The sequence below is a fragment of the Pipistrellus kuhlii genome, unplaced genomic scaffold (genome assembly GCF_014108245.1).
Source record: "Pipistrellus kuhlii isolate mPipKuh1 unplaced genomic scaffold, mPipKuh1.p scaffold_m20_p_8, whole genome shotgun sequence".
NCBI lineage: Eukaryota > Metazoa > Chordata > Mammalia > Chiroptera > Vespertilionidae > Pipistrellus > Pipistrellus kuhlii.
Genome location: NW_023425584.1, coordinates 63,885,582 through 63,905,643, shown reverse-complemented (window position 1 = coordinate 63,905,643; position 20,062 = coordinate 63,885,582). Strand labels below are relative to the sequence as shown.

Below are 20,062 nucleotides of genomic sequence, written 5' to 3'. Positions count from 1 at the left end.
AATTAGTATGAGAGTCCTTCTTCAGGGTGGAGAATGATGACCTATATTCATACTAGTTATAAATGACTGGTACCTGGTTAAATCAATCCTTCTGACTAATCTTGACGGGGCTCGAGTGTGAGAAAATGAGGAGCCTGCTAAGGGCAGGGAGGTGGGGGTCGGGGGAGGAGTGACAGCTAGATAGAAGAGGGCTGCCTGCAGTGATTCTCAGGTCCCGAGGGCAAATTTCATCTACTCCGGTTTCCTTAGACCATCCTATCTAGGATTGTCCTGGGTGATGAGAAAAGATGTCCTCTCTAGTTTGTCTTCAAGGTAAAGCTCTCTGGTATCCACTGAAAGCAATATCTTCAGAGTGACAAATGGTTATAATTTCTCCCTTAAATTACAGTTTCCCCACAAACTGTCAATGTAAGGTTTCCAGAATATTGAGAACCAAATATATTGCGAACTTTAATTTTAAAATGTGACCCAACGAGCAACTTGTATGAGCTAGATGCTATATACCCAGTTTAGGGGCTGATCTTGTGGCCAGGAATAACAGACACTGATTGTACTGTCAGTTCCAAAGAGCACCCTTGTCCTAGTAGGTCACACACACACACATGCACACACACACACACACACACACACACACACACACACACACACACGGTGGTTCTGTGGGGCTGCCAATCCTAACTCTCACCCAGGCAGCAATGATTGGGGCAGAAGCAGCTGCGATCCGGGCTGGGATAAGTCAAGTCTCCGGTGAGATGATGAAACAAGCACTACCTGTGGCCAGGGTGCTTTCCTGTCCAGGGGTCTGGGAAGATGAAGTCACCCAGATGGGAGAAGCAGAGACCAGAGACAGAAGTAAGTCCTGTTGGTCTGTAAGGCTCACCCCCAGCTGTTCCAGAAGTGAGGCCCATGTTCTTTCTGCAACTGGGCGATGTGAGTCCATACGGTCTCCTTCTTACATAGACTGTCCTTCACTGGGTTTTGGTCACTTGACATGGAAAGGTCTAAACTAAGCATACAGGCTGCTGAGTTGGTTGGAAGGGGACTTTGGCTGTAAATAATATTCTTTTTTTTTTCCTTCTGACTTTGAGCAACATATTTCACATTCTAATTTTTCTGGTTTCTTTTTAGAACATTTGCTAAATAGCCTTTCTCTCAAGTGAAAAGGGCTTGGAGCTAGAAGTTCTGGGTTTAGGTTCTGCCTCAACATCCCATTAACTATGTGACTTTGAAATGCCTATCTCCTCATGTGTAAAGTGTGTATTATAATATTTAAGAAGGCTGCTCACAGAACTGTTAGGAATATCAAATAGGAAATACAAATGGGATTACTTTGTAAACTGCAAATTGCTAGACAAATGTAAGGCATCATTATCAAGATGAGCACTAGTATTTTTAATGCTACTTTGAAGTAAAATGATAACATTTCACATGCCGACTACTTGGAGAAAATACCTATACAAACACACATGTCCTCTCTATCCTTCCACATAGGTTAAGAGATAGTCACTTGGATAATTAAGCATCTCAGTTCTAGAAGTGAAGGGTTCCTTTAGAGATACATATTTTAGAATGAATTAGATTAAATGAAAAAAATTTAACATAAAATACCAAATTATTGAAATGGGAGTTTTCATGGAGGAGGGAGACAGGGAACCCGCACTGAAGTAACAGATGAGAAGTGTCATAGGCTGGGTGCTTCAGGGAACAGGACACTGGGTTTCATCGGCTAGGATCTCATTGGCTATTGGGTAGCATGGGGGTGCAAAACAGGTTGTGGGAAGTGAAGAAGGAAGAAGTGCCTCTTCAACATCCCAGTTTAGAGCTAGTCTTGTTTTCTCACTTCAAAGAGGTCCAATAAGATAAGCCCTCTATGGAAAAAAAGCCCTAGATTAAGTCCCACTCTAACCCACCCACACCATCATCCAACTGTGAGAGCAGAGCTGGTGGAATAGAACTACATCGAGGAGAGACACTTGGCTAGTCCTGGGCTCAAGTTATACACTGGCTGAGGAAGGCAGGGCCTGGCCCTCAGGACCGGCACGTTAGTTGTACTCAGCAAATGCCACCTCTTCCCAGAGGTAGTTTTGTGCTTGTACAACCACACATCTTTGCAGCTTAGAGCAGATGGGGGTAATTTACACTTTATCACAGACACAGGCCATTAAATCAGGGTTTGTCCCTGGTAGAGATAAAAAGTTAATCTAGAACGTCCTTTAGAGTCCCCCAAAGCATCAGGATGGTCCAATTTAAAATATTTTCAGCCTACTAGTAATACAGGGAACATGTAACATCCAAGTTCAGCTTCCCAGAAAACCTGGGAGTAAGTAATTCTCACAATTCCCACACAAAGTTCTTTGAAACAGGCAGATTTTAGCGTCATTGATTTCGTACTACAGATGCATGATTATGTGCCTGAGAATCACCCCACTGCTGGAGAGTGGTGTCAGACAGACCTAGATGCGGATCTCAGTCCTGCCACTTAATTGTGTGGCCTTGAGCAAGTTATTTCACATCCACGAGCTTTCATTTTCTCATCAGTTGAAATGAAGATAATTATTATTAATAGCTAGAAGAGATTGTTTTGGGGATTAGAGTGAATAAAAGTAAAACATCTAGGACAAAGTAGCTGGAAGTTAGAGGAGGCTCAATAAATGACAGAAACCATTCTAGCAATTATTTTTTTGACCTGTGACGGGGGTTTGGGAGATGGGCCACAGGAACACTTCCTCTGATGGGCATATCCCTTCTCAGAAGTAAACAGTCTCACACTTCTAGAGGAAATGATGAACAACATAGACTGATGAACAAAAACAGACCCAGCAAAAGAGAAGCACCGAACAGACTTTCAAACCTCAGAGGAAAAGTAGGGGAGGGTGGGGGTAAAGGGGAAGAGATCAACCAAAGGACTTCTGTGTATGCATATGGGCCTGACCAGTGGCCATGGACAAGGGGGGTGGGGCAGGGGGGCGGTGAGGGCATATGTAGGGAGGGGTTTGGGATGGGATTGGGAGAATGAGGACAATTATATGATACCATAATCAATAAAAAAAAAAAGGAAAAAAAAAGAAGTAAATAGTCACCTGAAAGACAACCTCCAAAGTCACTTTCAACTGTTTTATTGCTAGGACTTGCACCTAGTGCTTTAGGACATTAGCAACCATCAAGGTCAATGCTCTTGAGTTATTCGGAGGAGGAGAAAGAAACTAATTTTCCAAGATGACACATGAAACGAGTGGCCAACATGGGCTCTGGCCCTACCTAAAGCCTGTGCCGGCCCCTCTGGCTGGCCCTTCACACCTCACCAGAACCTGAAACTCCGCTCCTGTTTCCTATCTGCTGCCCTTTAGTGCTTTTACACAGCGTCCTCTCCCTGGAAATCATTTGTTCTCCTTTGTTTCCCTGACAGTAATCTCCTTTCTCTGTTTGCACTAATCTTTTAAGGTGTAACCCAGATTTCACCCATCCAGTTTTCTCTGCCCAGTCCCTTTCGGCAGATTAACTCAGAGCAGTATGGCTCACTTCCACTGTACGATGCATCACAATGTGTTGTGTTTATGTCTCTGTCTTTATCAGCAGACAAGCAGAGAGAGCAGCAATAAGGCTTCATTTATTTCTTACCATGCTGGGCTCTAGATCACAATGTATGAACTGCAGCCTCCAGGGCTGCCCAGCAAATGCTCATTATTCCTATGGCAATTTTTTGTTGTTAATCCTCACCTAAGATTATTTTTCCATTGATTTTTCTTTTAGAGAGAGTGGAAGGGAGGGGGAAAGACAGAGAGAGAAACATCGATGAGAGATGCACCAATTGGTTGCCTCTGGGCTGGGATTAAGCCTTGACAGGAATCAAACCCAGGTCCCTTCATTGTGCAGGCTGATGCTCTATCCACTGAGCCAAACTGGCTATAGAGTGAATCCAGACCTTTTGACTCCCATGTTTGTCTTATATCTTTAGTGACAGCCATTTATCCCCTCATACCTCCCTACAGTGTCCTTGAGCATCTCTGGGACCTACTGTTTTTCAGTCTCCACTTTCTTTCAGGAGAACTTTGCTAGCAGGGATAACAGAAAGATTTTGTCACTATAGCAACTCACCTCTACATAATGCCACAAGGTGGCTGCTTGATGTTGCAATCGAGGTTTATTTTGTTCTTCTTTAATTTGGGACACCTTGGATATTTGTCCTGGAAGCTGTTTGTCTTGATTTGCAGTGTGCGTTACTTTTAAGAGTCAAAATCTCTGCAAAAAAAGTTTCCCACCTTTTGTCAATGCTTTCCTTTATGACATTTTACCTTTCTTCCCAGCAGGTGGCGGTATAACACAAACAATAACTGAGCAAACTGTAATTTTGACTAGTATCACAGCAACAAGAGTTTCATTCTAGGTTAGATTTCTACAATAATTCTAAAATAAAAAAGATATGGCCTTTCTAAAGATTTGGTCTATCAGTCATCTTTTCACTGCCAATCATTCTCATATATTTCCTCAGGCTGGAAAAGTTAGCCCTGGTTATATAAGCATTCTACTATACCTGACACTGGAAAATAAAAAGCAAAAGAGGATCTTTAGGAAAAATTCTCTTTAACTATTTTAGTGTATGCATTAGTTTTAATGATTTTTTTTGTTTCTATATTAGATTCTCTATACTATGTTAGTTAAGGGGAAATTATTTGACCTGTGGATATGACTTCAGTTGAGAAAATGGTCTTTCTGTGGAATTTATTTGAATGTTCTAGATAACTTATGTGTAACATAGATAAATATGTATATTTATTGGATTATGTGTCCTTCAAAGAATTATTTCAGATGCTCAGAATTTTAATTTATTTTATAAACTTAACACAGTATGCAAAATTAGATTTTTTAAATTTAGTATTTAAGGTTTTATTAGTTATCCATAACTTCTAGGGAATTTCTTAAATACAATGGAAAGAAAATATTCATCAGACTAAAAAGAATTATATGTTAGAGAAGCCAAGAAATAGTTCTCAGACTGTGCCTAGTTAAATTTTTAGATACCAAGAAGCAAAGATTAGAAGCACATCAGTAATTTGGAAATCTATTACTTAAAGGGCATATCTAATATTATTTATTATTCTCGGAAAAGGCAAAGAATAGAAAATTGCTCAATTGTGATTAATAAAAGTCATTATTTATGGTATTCCAATTCACCTGTGTATAAAATGCATTTAAATGTCTTTAGTGTATTTTCTCAATCTGAAGGCAAGAAAAATCATCCTATTGTGGGTCTAGTCCCTGTAGCTTCACTTCCTATCTAATAAATATTTTAAATTCTTTAGCTGCTATGGGTCAGAAATTAGGCAACAGACACCAGAGCCTGAGTAGCAATGAGGGGCCAAGGGAGGGGTGGAAAGATAGATCTAGCACAGAGTATCACCACACATACTGACCATTTGCTCATGTCTTCATACAAAGAGTACATAGTGCCTGAGTCAGCAGCCAGCTTGTGAAGTGGTAAGGCCACAGCCAGCCAACCAGGCAGACATGCTCCTGTTGCCATTCTTATGGACCAACCCCTGTTTCTTTCTCTTTTCTATATGTTTTCTGCTTGTAATAGTACATTTATCTTATTTTATGATTATTTTGTTGTTTTTTATTGATCCTCACTCAAGGATATTTTTTCCATTGATTTTTAGAGAGAGTGGAAGGGAGGAATAAAGGGGGATAGGGAATGAGTGAGAGAGGGGGAGATACAGAGAGGGGTGCGGAGAGAGGGAGAGAGAGAGAGAGAGAGAGAGAGAGAGAGAGAGAGAGAGAGAGAGAGAGAGAATCATCAATGTGAGAGACACATGGACACATGGATTTGTTGCCTCCCACATGCACCCGACTGGGACTGGTAATTGAACCTGCAATCCAAGTACATGCTCTTGACCGGGAATCAAACCTGAGACCCTTTGGTCCATGGGCCAGCGCTCTAACTACTGAGAAAAACTGGCCAGGGCTGTAATACCACCTTTAGTTGGATGTGATTGTCTTGCATTCATCTCTTATTTTGTAATATTTCTAGGTTCCATTTCAAATACATACAGAGGGAAGATGATGTGAAGATAGACAGGAGACCCTCCTGTGACAATGGAGGATTAGAATGAGTCATCTACAAGCCAAGGAACACAGGAGACTACCAGAAGCCAAGAGACTTTGACCAACTTAAGGCAGCTTATTAGAATGAATGGGTGGTATGCTGTGGTTAGTTAGACTTGGGCCATGAGATTAGACCTCCCAGATCATCCTACATTTGTCTGGAGGGGAGCCAAATGTTCTTGAATGTTTGAGGGGAGGGCAAGTGTTAGGTAGATGAGAGTTAAAATCTACAGGGCCAGACAGGGATAACCATTATGTAGGGTAAAGGGACCCATCTCTGAGAATAGGGGTGGACAGACCAAAGCCAGGGATCACTTAGACCATGGAGCTGGATCTCCATGACTAGTAGTACTTAACAAAAACTTAGAATTTGGATAGAGTTGAGTCTGAGAGAGGTGGCCACACCATGCCAAAAGACCAGAGACATGACAACTATGAACATTATAGCAAGGAGTCTTGTGAGAACAAAGCCTCTTTTTAAAGATCTGCTACATCCAATCTGAATCCAGCAGAAGCTAGCTGAGAAAGATAAAACTGCAGGACTCTTCTCCCTTATCATGGCTCAAGACACCATGCTAGAGAGGACACTGGAGAAATTTGTGATGAGTAACTTAGAAAGGAAAACAGTCCTGATTTGGAATTTGAGCTTCGAATGGACTGACTTTGATGGAAATTGACTGAGAATTTACCTGTAAGAGACAGAGTTCCAGGTCAGAAGAAATTTACTTAGTCAGATCAAGGGCTCACTGCTGTCCAGTAATCTATACTCGGGAAAGAGGGTCTATGTTCCCCACAGAATGGGCAGTCCTTGAGGCTAAAGGGATGTGCCCATGGAGACTTCATACCTTTTTGCAAACTGGATACTTAAGTTTGAATTATTCCCTAAGCTCATGATTCTAAGCCTGTTTCTGAGTAGCCTTTGACATTCTCCTCTTTGATTTTTTCCCCCCTGGGACTCCCTTCTGGATGCTGGGAGTTTAAATCCTAGACCTGAGAGGTAGCCAAAGAATGGCCATTTCATGGATTAAGCAGGACATGTGGGCTTCAATGTCCACCTGCTCATGCTCTCAGTCTGTTGAGGTACAGCTAGAATAAGTGGGAAGAGAAAGGGATTGGCCATAGGCTAACATACTGCTACATGCCACTACCAAAGCTGGCCTTCCATGTTAATTTGAAGGTATATTTATCCAGGTAGGAGGATAGAACAAAATTCATTGTTTTCTAGTTTGATTAATAACTTCTAAAGGTTTAGACATAACCCCCCGGGGCCTCTATTTGCACCCTTACCTCGGGCCCTGCATGTGTTAGAAGCAGACCTGCTGCTCTCATGGAAACAGGCTCTGTTGAGTTGAGTCATAAAGAAGGTTACGTTTTTGTGCATTTGGGTTGTAACTGTATGTTTGAAACCTGGGATATATGCTAGACGTATTATTATCTGTGAGGTGATGTCTATTATGTAAATAGTTAAAATTTAATTCTTGGAGCTGTGACAAGCAAAGGAAAAATACTTAACAAGTACACCTTCTTCTCTAATTTTAAATTTGTGGTGTTGGGAAGGACGGGTGGTGGGAAATATTGCTAGCTCCCACGTTGGCACTATGTAGGCACAACCACCAAGTGTCTCTTGCCAAGCACAGCCTTTCCCCTACATTGTTTTACTCCACTTGCATGCTATCCAGACTTGCTCCTCTTTCCTGACTTATCATGTAATTATTTCTTTCATGTATATTTTTAACATCCTATGTTGCTCAATTTCTCCCTGTGTACTACTTCTAGAAAACTAATAGTTTTCCTTCCAGTCCAAGGCAACTGGGAACACTCTCTGATCTTGAGAATTTCCTGCCCATCTGCCCCAGCTCCACTGATTTTCACAAGCAAGACATGGGTTCCAGTTCCCTCTCTTTGTCCTCTTTTTTAACTCCTACTAACAGAAGAAGGAGCCAGAATGCAGGAGGAAGACAACAAACATCTTGGTGTTGCCATAGAGTTCCATGAATGAAGAAGGTGTGAGCTGGAAGGTGTCCTGTGAGGTCACTTTAGGACCAGAAACTGCAACCTGGAGACACAGGTATCCATGGCCCAGCATGAGACCTTCCATCCTGACAGATGGCCTGGCCTTTTCCCTCCCAGTAAGTTAGGTCTCCTTTAAGAGTTCTTTTTGTCTAGCTTCTACTGCCACTCCAAGAAACAAAAATACACATCCTTTTCTCCTTAACATAGTTCCATAGTTGCTTATTATTGAGGATTATGTACTGTACGAGAAGTATTAGACAGAAAAGGAGAAAGAATTCTTATTCCTGCCATTTGGCATTAGAGCCTTTGCTTGGTAATTTCTCTGAAGGAGGGAATGAGGGCCTTGGGTAAAACCAGTGCCTCTGTGGATGTGGCCTGGCTGTAGGTACTGCTCCTGGACCCTGCATGTTTGGGATTAGCATTCTTATGAAAAAGGCACCAGAGAACTCCCTGACCCTTCTGCCGGGTGAGCACACAGCAAGAAGACAGTTGTCTCTGAACCAAGAAGCTGGCTCCCACCAGACACCAGATCTGTCAATGCTTTGACTTTGGACTTTCCATTCTCCTTTCTGTTGTTTGTAAACCCCCAGTGAGAACTAAATTTCTATTGTTTATAAACTTCCAGTACAGAGTATTTTGCTAGAGCAGCCTGCACAGACGAAGATAGTCACCTACTCCCATGTGTGACCTGGAATGAAGGTCACCCATCTCAGAAAACATCAGCATAGCCTGACAGCGAGTCTTTATCTCTTTCTCGCTCGTATTATTCATATGCATCCACTTTCTTTGAAAAATAACTTAAAGATATTCACAAGCAAAATTTATACAGTCAGGGATATGTTTTGAGAACTGAGTATTTAGGTGATTTTGTCATGGAGTGCACTTATACAAACCTAGATAGTGTGGCCTACTGCACACCTGTACTGTATGGGATAGCCTATTGCTCCTAGGCTACAAATCTCTATAGCACATGGCGGTACTGAATAGCGTCAGTAATTGTAGCACAATGGTAAGTATTTGTGTATCTAAATATATCTAAACATAGAAACAGTACAGTAAAAATATACATATATATCAGTAACACAGTTGTTTATTATCAAGGGTCATGTAATCTACATAATCATATGTGCTACATTTTTATACAATCTGGCAATAGTTGTTTATTCTAGCATTATCACAAATATGTGAGTATTCTTACATTTAGACGATTACAACATCATTAAGCGGTAAGAATTTTTCAGCCCTATTATAATTTTTTAAAAAGATATTTTTATTGATTTTAAAGAAAGTAGAAGGGGTGTGTGTGTGTGTATACATATATATATGTGTGTGTGTGTGTGTGTGTGTGATAAGAGAGAAACGTCAACAGTGATCGGCTACCTCCTGCATGTGCCCTGCTGGGGATTAAGCCAGCAATCTGTCATGTGACCTGACCAAAAAACAAGCCAGCAACCTTCAAGTGCAAGGGTTGATGCTCAATCACTGAGCCACACTGAAACCATTGTATATGTGGTCCATCATTGACCAAAATGTCGTTATGAGCTATATGGCTGCATATATATATAATCATCATCATCATCATTAAAATTATAATTATCCTATATAATTAAAGCCTAATATGCTAAGTGTCTGGTCGTCCATTCAACCAAACAAAGCGTAAAATGCTAATGCTATGCTAGGGCTGCTCAACCACTCACTATGACATGTACTGACCATCAGGGGGCAAACAATTGACCAGTCACCATGATGTGCACTGACCACCAGGGGCCAGATGCTCCTACCAGTAGGTTAGCTTGCTGCTGGGGTCCAGCAATCAAGACTGAGCGAGATGGGCCAGACAGGACCTGGAGCCCTCCTGCAGCCCCTCCCCAACCCTATTGTGCACCCTCTCACAATCTGGGACCCCTTGGGGGATGTCGGAGGGCCAGTTTCAGCCTGATCCTGCACACCAGACCTAGGAACCCCACTGATGCATGAATCTGTGCACTGGACCTCTAGTCATAACATAAAATACTAATATAACAACAATGATAATATAATTATATCTATCTCTCTGTAGCAGAAAAATTCAGAACTAGAGACTTTCAGCTGCCCACTGTCCAGCTCTTTGGGTCATGTTATAAACCTTTCTATCCTGATTCTTTACTCAGTTCCAGACTCATATTGGTACCATCAGACCACTGCTCACTGATTCCTGGATACAAACTCAAGTTTTTATTATTTCTTCCAATATAAACTTTAATATGTCATCAGAACTCCACATGCAAAGTTTAGTTTTCTTTCTGGGATTTTAAGATCTACACATGTTCTCCAGGCTTGTGATGCTTATCTACCTGCAGTTCGAAGACGTTAATCCCACCACATCCTCTGGCCCATCACAGCCCTACCCTCAGCAGGGCCTTTTGGCTAGCTCCTTCACAGCCCACAAGTCCCACGGGGTTCCAGTTGGTGTCTGGAAAACAGATATCCCTAAATTCTTATAGCAGCTTGATATTTGTTAGAAATGGACAGAACTGAAAGATCAATATCATTATCCAGTTAAGAACTAGCCTCTTTGTTAGAGATATTGTTTTCTCCTGAATTGTGGTCTTAAAAATGGTTCTGATTGTCATCCATAATATAAATGATTCCAGGCAGCCTTTTGTTACCAGATAGTGTTTTCTAAAACATTCCTTTATCATCTTTCTTCTTTCTACATGAAGAATAAAGGCCTTCAGCCCTAGCTAGTTTGGCTCAGTGGATAGAGCATCTGCCTGCTGACTAAAGGGTCCCGGGTTCAATTCCAGTCAAGGGCACATGCCTGGGTTGCGGTTTGATCCCTAGTAGGGGGTGTGCAGGAGGCAGCTAATCAATGATTCTCTCTCATCATTGAAGTTTCTAATTCCCCCTTTCTTTACTCTCTGAAATCAATAAAATATATCTATATATATTTTAAAAAATAATAAAGGCCTTCTGAAATTTGGTTTCAATCATATTTTTTTCTTTATTACATAACACTTCCCTTAAAAAATGTCCACTGTATTCAAACTTGTCTGTGGGTGAGACCCTGCAAATACTGTTCCATAGTAGTTTTCTCCGCTAGTATCCTTTGCTAAAAGACTGTTACCTCTTCTTCAAATACACATAGCCTTGTTGGATCATTTCCACTCCTGAACTTAATATTTATTTCATCCATTCAAAGAATATTTATTGAGTGCCTGTTATGTGCTGGTACTAGGTGCTAGTGATGCAGCACTGAATACAATGAATCAAACAGTCCTCCCTGACCTCATGGAGTTTCCATTGTAGTATCAATGTACTACATTGATCAGAGGTAGCCGATCAATGTTGATGTTTCTCTCTTAATACACACACACACACACACACACACACACACACACACATCCCTTCTACTTTCTCTAAAATCAAGCAGTTATTAGAGGGAAATGAGGAGCTGTTGACTTGAGAAGGGAAGTAAAGAGAATAGCAGAGCTGGAGCAATGGAGCCTTAGATGAGAAAGCAATGCTGAGTACAGCCAGACCTTGGGTCTATATTCCTCTCTCAGAAGGAAGGCGAAAGTTGGGGGAATGGCAGAGGGTTCTGCTCATTTCTACTGTGCTCCAGTATGATGCTATTATGGGCAAAGTAAATGTTGCTATACCTTGGGCACTAGGAAGGGGAGCTGTGACTATAGTTCCATGGGAGCATGGAAGCTTCCTCCTTAGGTAAATGATAGCAGAGCTTTGATGAAAGAAGGCCAAGGAGCCAGAAATAAGACATTTGGACACAGTGTGCTGATATTATGGAGCACCGAACTAAAAAATCAATCCAGACAAGGTGAGCATATACGTAGACTCATGTCACATCTTGGGATGTGGGGGACACAGCAGTCGCCACACCTGTGATAGAAAGATGGACTGAGAAAACCTGTGCAGGAAGCACAGCAAATGGTTAACAGTTGCAACAACAGGTATGCAGACAACAAAAAGTCATCACTCCAAGTCTGTTCATGCCACAATTCTTTAATACATAGGAAGCCACTGCTAAATCTGGAGTGGTGCAGGCTTATCAGTAACGAATGAATGGCACAGGAGGTCCAGAGGTGACCACTAATGTTGCCCAGAGGAGCTTGGGGTGAAAAATTCAGTCTCTACCTGGCTATGGAGGAGCTAACTAACCTGGTAGCAGTGAAGCCCAACCAAGGATGAGTCAGAAGTCAAAGGTGGAAGAGGAGATGTTACCCAAGAAACAAGGAAGGGGGCAGTTAGAACAGAAGTCATGTTAAGGGTGTCCCCAGGGTTTTACCTGGGCCACAGTTCTAAGTGATGGGCAGATAGGGATAACATTCTATCTCAGGATGGACCACTAGGTTGTACCTCCTTTTGAAATGGCATAACCTACCAGGTCTCCTGTGATGGAGTGACCCTTAAAGGCAGTAGGTGCAGAAAAAAGAAGTTCAACAGTCCAAACACATGGTCAGAAATCAGAAAGAGGGCACCTACTGGCTGGCTGGGTGGCTCAGTTGTTTGGAGTGTCATCCTGTGCACAAAAGGTGGTCAGTTTAATTCCTGTTCAGGGCACAAACCTAAGTTTCAGGTTCGATCCCCAATTGGGGTGCATGCAGGAAGCAACCTGTCAATGTTTCTCTCTCACATCGATGTTTCTCTCTTTCTAAAAATAAAAAAACAACAAAACAAAAGAGGATTAAAAAAAGAAGGCATCTAAAAACCAGTCACCTGAGGAACTCAGAGATCTCGAGAGAACAAGGCAAAGGAAAGAAGAGCAGGGCAACACCCACAAAATAATAGTAGCGATTGTTATCATTTAGAAATTACTTTCTTGATATTATTCTGGGTGCTAAAAATGGGAGAATATATTGTAGTAAGGGCCATCTTGCTGAGGTGAAGATCATGCCCCCTGCGTGAGGGAGGAAAGAAATAGTCATTTCTGGGGAGCATGTTCTGACAAGGGAAAAGCATGCTCATACTCCTTGGAGAAAACTGTTGATTCAATGGTAATTCTCTCCTCCCCCGCTTCCCCTCCTGAGAGCCAGAGTCTGCCAGCCAGCCATGGGGAGGGGGTTTGTTTACAAATGGGAGAGATGGATCACTAACAAGTTTGCTTTGGAACATCTCTGCCTATGTTGCTATGTTTCACTCAGAAAGAACTCGTCAGTGGTGTTTCATTTTGGGCTTTTGGGGAGGTTGATTTTATTCAATGTTTTGATTAGTTTCAAGACCCTCAAACCATTTCTGTTATTCTCATCCTTGGTAGATTAGAACACCATTTAGAAATTTGACACTATTTTTTCCCTAAACATTTTGTCCTTTTGTGGTTGTCAAATATTGAATTAGATCTTGTTATAAACAGACTAGAAGCTGGCATTGTTGACATTTCCTTCATTAGGAAGAAACTGAAAGCTGACATTGCAACCTATCAGCTCTAGTTTGCGCGCAATAAGGACACAGTATGGAGAATGAGGCAATCTGTTTCCTTTCTTGCTCTCATTACAGACTCACTAATGAAACATCAATTGATAAAACTACTTCACTTAGTGGGTGCCTACATTTCTCTTCCAAAGGAGAGGAGGGGAAAAGAAAAGTATTGATTAACTCTAAGATTTAAAGTCTGAATGAATGAAAGAAAGCATTGATTTGAATTTAATGAGATTATTGATTAAACATACGCTTTGAAATCTGAATGAGTGAATGAAAATGTTGATTGGAATCCTGATTTTGCCTCTGCGGGTACTGTCTCTAGGCCGGGCCTGTGATCAGGGTTATCTTCTCCTGTTGCCTGCAGCCAGCCCTGTCCCCTGCTGCCAACCACCCCTGGTTCCCCATTCACTATCAGGTGATCAGTGCCTGAAGGCTGGCCAGAGGAAGGGACTGAGAGATTGGCTCTTCTCTCCTGCTCGCTGGCCTCGCCCCTGCCGCAGGTGGCCATTAGGTGAGCAGAGCCTACAGGTTGGGAAAAGGAACCAAGAGGTGGTCAGTGTGCCTCATAGTGACTGGTCCAGTGGTCGTCTGGTCATTCTGCCCTTAGGTCAATTCTCATATTACCCTTTTATTATATAGGATTTCTTTGCTTTTCACTTTCTTTATTTTCAAAATTAAAAACAAAACAAAACAAAATAATAGTCCTACCCAGTTTGGCTCAGTGGAAAGAGTATTGGCCTATGGACTGAGGGTTCCAGGTTTGAATCCAGTCAAGGGCACATGCCTGGGTTGTGGGCTCAATCCCCAGTGCAGGGCATGCGGGAGGCATCCAATCAATGATTCTCTCTCATCGTTGATATTTCTTTCTTTCTCTCTTTTTCCCTTCCTCCCTGAAATCATAATATATATATATAAAATATGTAAGTAAACAAACAAATAGACAAATAAATAAATAAATAACAATAGCTATTTTACTTACTAACATACCAAAAGATCATTCAAGAGGTCAAATAGGTAATGTGAAAATGCTTTATATACTGCAAAGTGCTAGACAAATGGCATTAATGAAGTAGTTTATTTGGTTAGATTAACTGAGGGACTTCTGGAATAATGGAAAGTTAGGCGAGAGCTATGGTTGGGATTTTGGAGAGCTAAAGTCCGATTTCACTCTCCTGGAACTCATTCCTAGACTAAATCAATGAATATATTTTCTAATATAATCACCTCAAAAAATTTGAGATTCCATTTTCAAAGTCATAATTATAGAAAATAATCTGGTTGGAGACTGAGGCAGCTCATACTATGGTAGCTTGTATGCATCAATTTGACATTTTTGAGGAGAAGGGGGAAAGTTTGGAAACAATTGCTTAAAGATTACAGCAAACTTTGTGAGAGTAATGATGTAGCTTGAGAAGTAGAGTATAAACAATTTCTCCCACCCTACCAAACTGACACTCCAGGCTTTGGAGGTGGCCAAAGAAGGAGCTGGGAAAAGAAGGGGTGGGGAAAGAAGATGAGCAATGCTCAATTCAACTCAGAGGTGAAAGTAGAGAAGAGCTTTAAAGTGATCACTTTTCTTTACACCTGACATTAATTTCATAATTTTACCAGTCTCGATTTCCATGTGGAGTCAGTTTCATTCCTAATTTTGATTAAATTCATAATGACCAATATTAAGTAAAAACCCACATGCAAAAAGTTTTGAGTAAGTGATTATCTTTACTTTGAAATTCTGAGTAAGCTAAGGGACAGTTGAATCCCCATTGCAATTTACCCAAATGGGACGTCAATATCTTGAATGTCAATTAATGCAATCAAGAGGATGTTGACCAAAGCTAGTCATTCCTTCTAGGCAGCAAGTAACTGGATCCTCAATCTGCTGTCTCTTCTTTGCATTAATAAGGTGAAGCTTTTGCACCCACAAAGGAGAAAGAGCCCCACTTCCTGAAGGCTGGTTAGCCCAAGTTTGAGTCAATGGTCTTCTGAGCAAGGGGCCAGCTAGCTCTCAGCCCACTCATACCCTCCACCGGGCACCCTTGTGCAAGAACATTCTATCTGTATAAGGCAATGCTGGAATTACTTTGATTTACCCAGTGTCCTATACAGGGAACACATCTTGAGACAAGGTATGTAGCAAGAATTGGTGAAGGCCAGTGATGCTTCTAGCTTGGTGATGCTCATTTATCAGCATTTATCATTTCCTGCTTTGAGGAAAAAGTTGTTGTATTCTCTAAATGTGTGTGTGTGTGTGTGTGTGTGTGTGTGTGTGTGTGTGTTTTCCTATTTGAACATGGTTATTCCTTAAGCACTAGAGAATGTATCTTCTCTGAGTAAAAAGAGAAGCAGCAATTTCCATGGAACAGTGGGAATCCTTAGGCCTGGGTTCTTCTTCAAATTCCCTGTATAAACGTTGAAAATTGCCTAACCTTTTTGAGCCTAAATTTCCTCATTTGTAAAAATGCAGATAGTATTATTTATTTCATAGTCTTGAGACAATGATTAAATGAGTCAGCAATAAAGCACATTTCCTAGCCCCATGCCTGACTCATAGTAATAGACATTTAACAACTCTTAATTACTCTTCCTGCTCCCCTGTGTGGAAGAAAGAATGCAGCATCAAAAGGTGAGAGAGCAACCCCAGATTCTAGTAGGAGCTGCTAAATATATTATTTGGGACACTGGATACGTTACTTAGGCTCTGTAGAATAAATTTGAATTGTCCCTATAGTTTATAGGTTGATAAATTTAGGATTATTAGCATTTTTTTTTCTGATTCAATTCCATTCTAACCTTAAATTTAGCATATTATATTTGTTACCCAAGAGATACTGACTTTCTCATGGTGTTGGCCATACTCCTGTATAGAAAAGAGAGTCAGAAAGTTCCCAGTAATCTTTCTGCTCTCCATCCCTTGAAAGAACAAAGGAAGACACTGTCAGTAAATCTTTTGAAGGCATTCTACTTCCTTGTAACAATGACACAGTCCTCTGTAACAAAGAGGTTGAATTTTATCCATACTAGCATGAGCTATGCTTCATACTCCTGGACTGCAGAATCAGGCCATCAGGAGTCTATATTTGGTCCATATACCTTAAGGGACCTTGGTTTTTGAAGTGCTAACCTTCAGGTGCCTCACGACAGGTCATGGATATTGCTATCCATGTCTTAGGATATTTCTGGACTAGGTAACTGGCCACAATGAGGAGTTACTGAATTCACACAGATGTGTCTGTAGACACTGGGCTTTCTGGACATTTGTGGCCTGTGAAGACCACCTCCGAAGCATAGATATCCTTATTTTTATAATTTTGGGAATCAGTGTTATACAGAAGTGGAAAGTGGAGGGTGTCAGTCCTCACTAATAATTGTATGAATTTCATACATAATAATCAAAATTCTAAGTTTGAGAAGTCTTTGAGGAATTGTGGAGATCTGTCTGAGGAAGATGAAAAGAGTAAAAGTAATTTTTCTATAATTCAAAGACAGGACAGGGGTGGGCTCTGAAAAAATACAGTGAACCTGCAAAATTAAATGGACTGCTGAGCTGATTGTGAAGGAAGCATGATCTTTAGGAACCAGTGCAATTCCCTTGAAATTATCTGGTTGACAGACTCATGTATTAGGGACTGAGTATCGAATATATTGGATTGACCATTTCACATTATCTTTGTGAACAAGTTGTGGAAACAAGGATGAGACTGCAGTAGTCAAGTGAATTTGCATATATCGAACAGTTACATCAATGAGCATGCTCTTTCCTATGATTCCAGGAATAGAAGTGGAAAAAGTTCCTCTTTTTTTTCCCTTCTTGGGAGGAATAGGATGTTTTTAAATTATTTTTAAAAAATATATTTTATTGATTTTGTACAGAGAGGAAGGGAGAGATAGAGAGTTAGAAACATCGATGAGAGAGAGTCATCAATCAGCTGCCTCTTGCACACCCCCTACTGGGGATATGCCAGCAACCAAGGTACATACCCTTGACCGGAATCGAACCCGGGACCCTTCAGTCCCCAAGCCGACGCTCTATCCATTGAGCCAAACTGGCCCCGGCTGGATGTTTTTAAATTTTAACAGCTCTATCATCCAACAGGAATTAGACAGTCTGCAATCAAGGAGGCAAAATTTCTCTGTCAATTAGTCCAATAGAGTGGATTGTCTTTTGAGGCAGCAAAAATATCACGTCCCTGAAGAGTGCAAGAAAATGTTGGTCAGCTGTTTTAGACATTGTCTAGTGGTTGCTTGTGCTACCAGGTAAAGAGAAGTTGGACAATGTAATTTCTCCTGGTCCTTTCTAAACTTTTGATGCCGAGAGAATGTTGAAGTTAGTGGTTAGAATGCAAAAGAACATCTTTCCCTTTGTCACCACAACTAAAGGAGCATAATGTGTTTTGTCTCATAGAAAGGGCTTACATTCCTAAGTGCCCTGCACAAGAGATAAACCGGGAATAAGGAAACCTTCTAAAAACCATGAATAATCATAACAAGAATTTCCTAAAAGCTTTACATCATGAGATAAGACACCCAAAACAGGAGAATATATTTTTTAAAGACAAGAACATTTATCAAATGTATCCAATCCAATCAAAATTGTGTCTGCCATATACTAGTTTGACCTACAAATATTGCATTTTCTCTCCTATTTAAGGAGCAATTTGTCTGAAAATTAGAGCTCTTTGCAAACATAAGTAAGTTTTCCGTAGTTTTCAAAGTTATCTGTGACTTTCCTTTTTTCTTCCTAGTCAGAGTGATGAAGGCTTTGATTCCTAGTTAGGAAGTAACTCTCTTAACGAACTATATTGCAAAGTACATTTTATATCATGACCCAGGAGCATATATATATATATTAGAAATGGAATCAAATATTTGAGAAGTAATACTTATACTTATATATTAGTATAATACTCTGAAACTTTTAACTCAGTTATTAAATACTGTTAGTGGCCCGCTATTTTCACAACCTTTGCAGGTTGAAAACCTCTACTGTGGTCAATAGTGATAGTTATTGAAAAACTCAAATAATGGCAGAATAAATAGGAGAATTCAATTCTTGTCACTTAGGACATGTGGCTAACTTGCAACAGAAAGTTAATATTTGCACATATATTGTTGAAAAGTACTGGGGTTTGCAACCCATTTATATATTACTCTTGAGTTCCTTTCTTCCTGTGTTTTCTGCTTCCTCTCCCCCTCCTCCCACTTACAGCCCATGAAACAGCCTCTTGAAACATTAAATACTGTGAGGGTGATACACAGACTGCATTCCTTCTGTGGATCTTAAAGCTTTATATCCAAGAAGCAAGTTTTAGCCTAAAGCATGTCTGTTGATGAGCACACTCAGGTGACTGCTGATAATGGAATTGCTGATACACGCTCCTGGCCTTTTGGGTAACCATTCTTTTATTATCGGGAAAGGCAAATGCAGTTTTTAAGATCAAAGTGGACACCTCCTGGAAGCTACATTTATTATAAAAGGCTAAAGTGTCCACATTCATAGGAATCAAATGGATTTAAAGCAGAAAGGCAGTAGGATTCAAAGAGGAATGCAATTTGGACAGGACGGTGAGGACCTAAGTAGGTGACAGGAACAAGAGGTAATTTAATTCTGAAAGGGACCAACTGCGCCAGCCTCTGGGGTTAAACAAGGTGCCTGACGTTGCAACGGCTACTTGACAAACATTTCAAGTGTCAGTGCAGGGGCTGAGGATGCTTTTATAGTTTGAGATCCCCTTGATAAGTGTTTGGAACCCATTTATTTCTGCAGAGGGCAGGAGCCCCACTCTGCTCTTACAGTCGGAGTAAAGTCTTTTTAAGTGGAAATAAAGTCCTCTTAGAAGGACAATTTAACCCAGTCCTATTACAGCATTTGAAAAGCCATCATGGACGAATTCCAGCCCTTGAAACGTGACAACCTCGGAAAGTAACAACTGGACTGTGGTATTCTGCCAGCTGCCATCTAATAACAGCTCCACTGTATTTAAGAATTTTTTTTATATCTCCTCCCAACCTACAACTTGGCTTTAACCCCCACCCCACATTAGCCCGTTTGCCAGGAAGTCTGAAGAGTGTTCTCTCTGCCAGGCCCGTATCAAATGCTTAATAGAAACCTCTCCACTTAGGTCGCTGAAGAACTTCTCTGGCAGTTTTGAATACTCTTGAACTCTTGGCCTAAGCATTTGGAAGAGTGATAAAGGATCTTTCTATTTCTTCTCAAAACCTCTCTAGCACTTTGAGAGTCTGAAGAGGCCTAAGTTCAGAAATTTTGAATACTTAATACTTAATACGTATTCTTCATATTATTTTTTAAAAAAGTAGTTTCTATCTCTTTTTATCCAGCAAATGTCTTCTGAAATTTCATTTGCTTTCCCAACAGTTTGTCTTTCTAGAGACTGGAATGGGAGAAAACATTTTCCTGATGTTTATTGTACTTTAAAGTGTGAGTGTTAGTAATTCTGGGAGCATCTTTCATAGCCCAGATTGTTAATGAAAAGGCAATATTGATTTTATTGCATCTGAAGCAGACTCTGAC

General features: G+C 40.8%; 1 protein-coding gene across 1 annotated transcript in view; it reads right to left on the bottom strand.

Annotated features, from left to right (window-relative positions):
* The window catches only part of GALNTL6 (polypeptide N-acetylgalactosaminyltransferase like 6), an 875,965-nt gene that overhangs the window by 147,634 nt on the left and 708,269 nt on the right, over window positions 1-20,062 (bottom strand). The window lies entirely within an intron of this gene.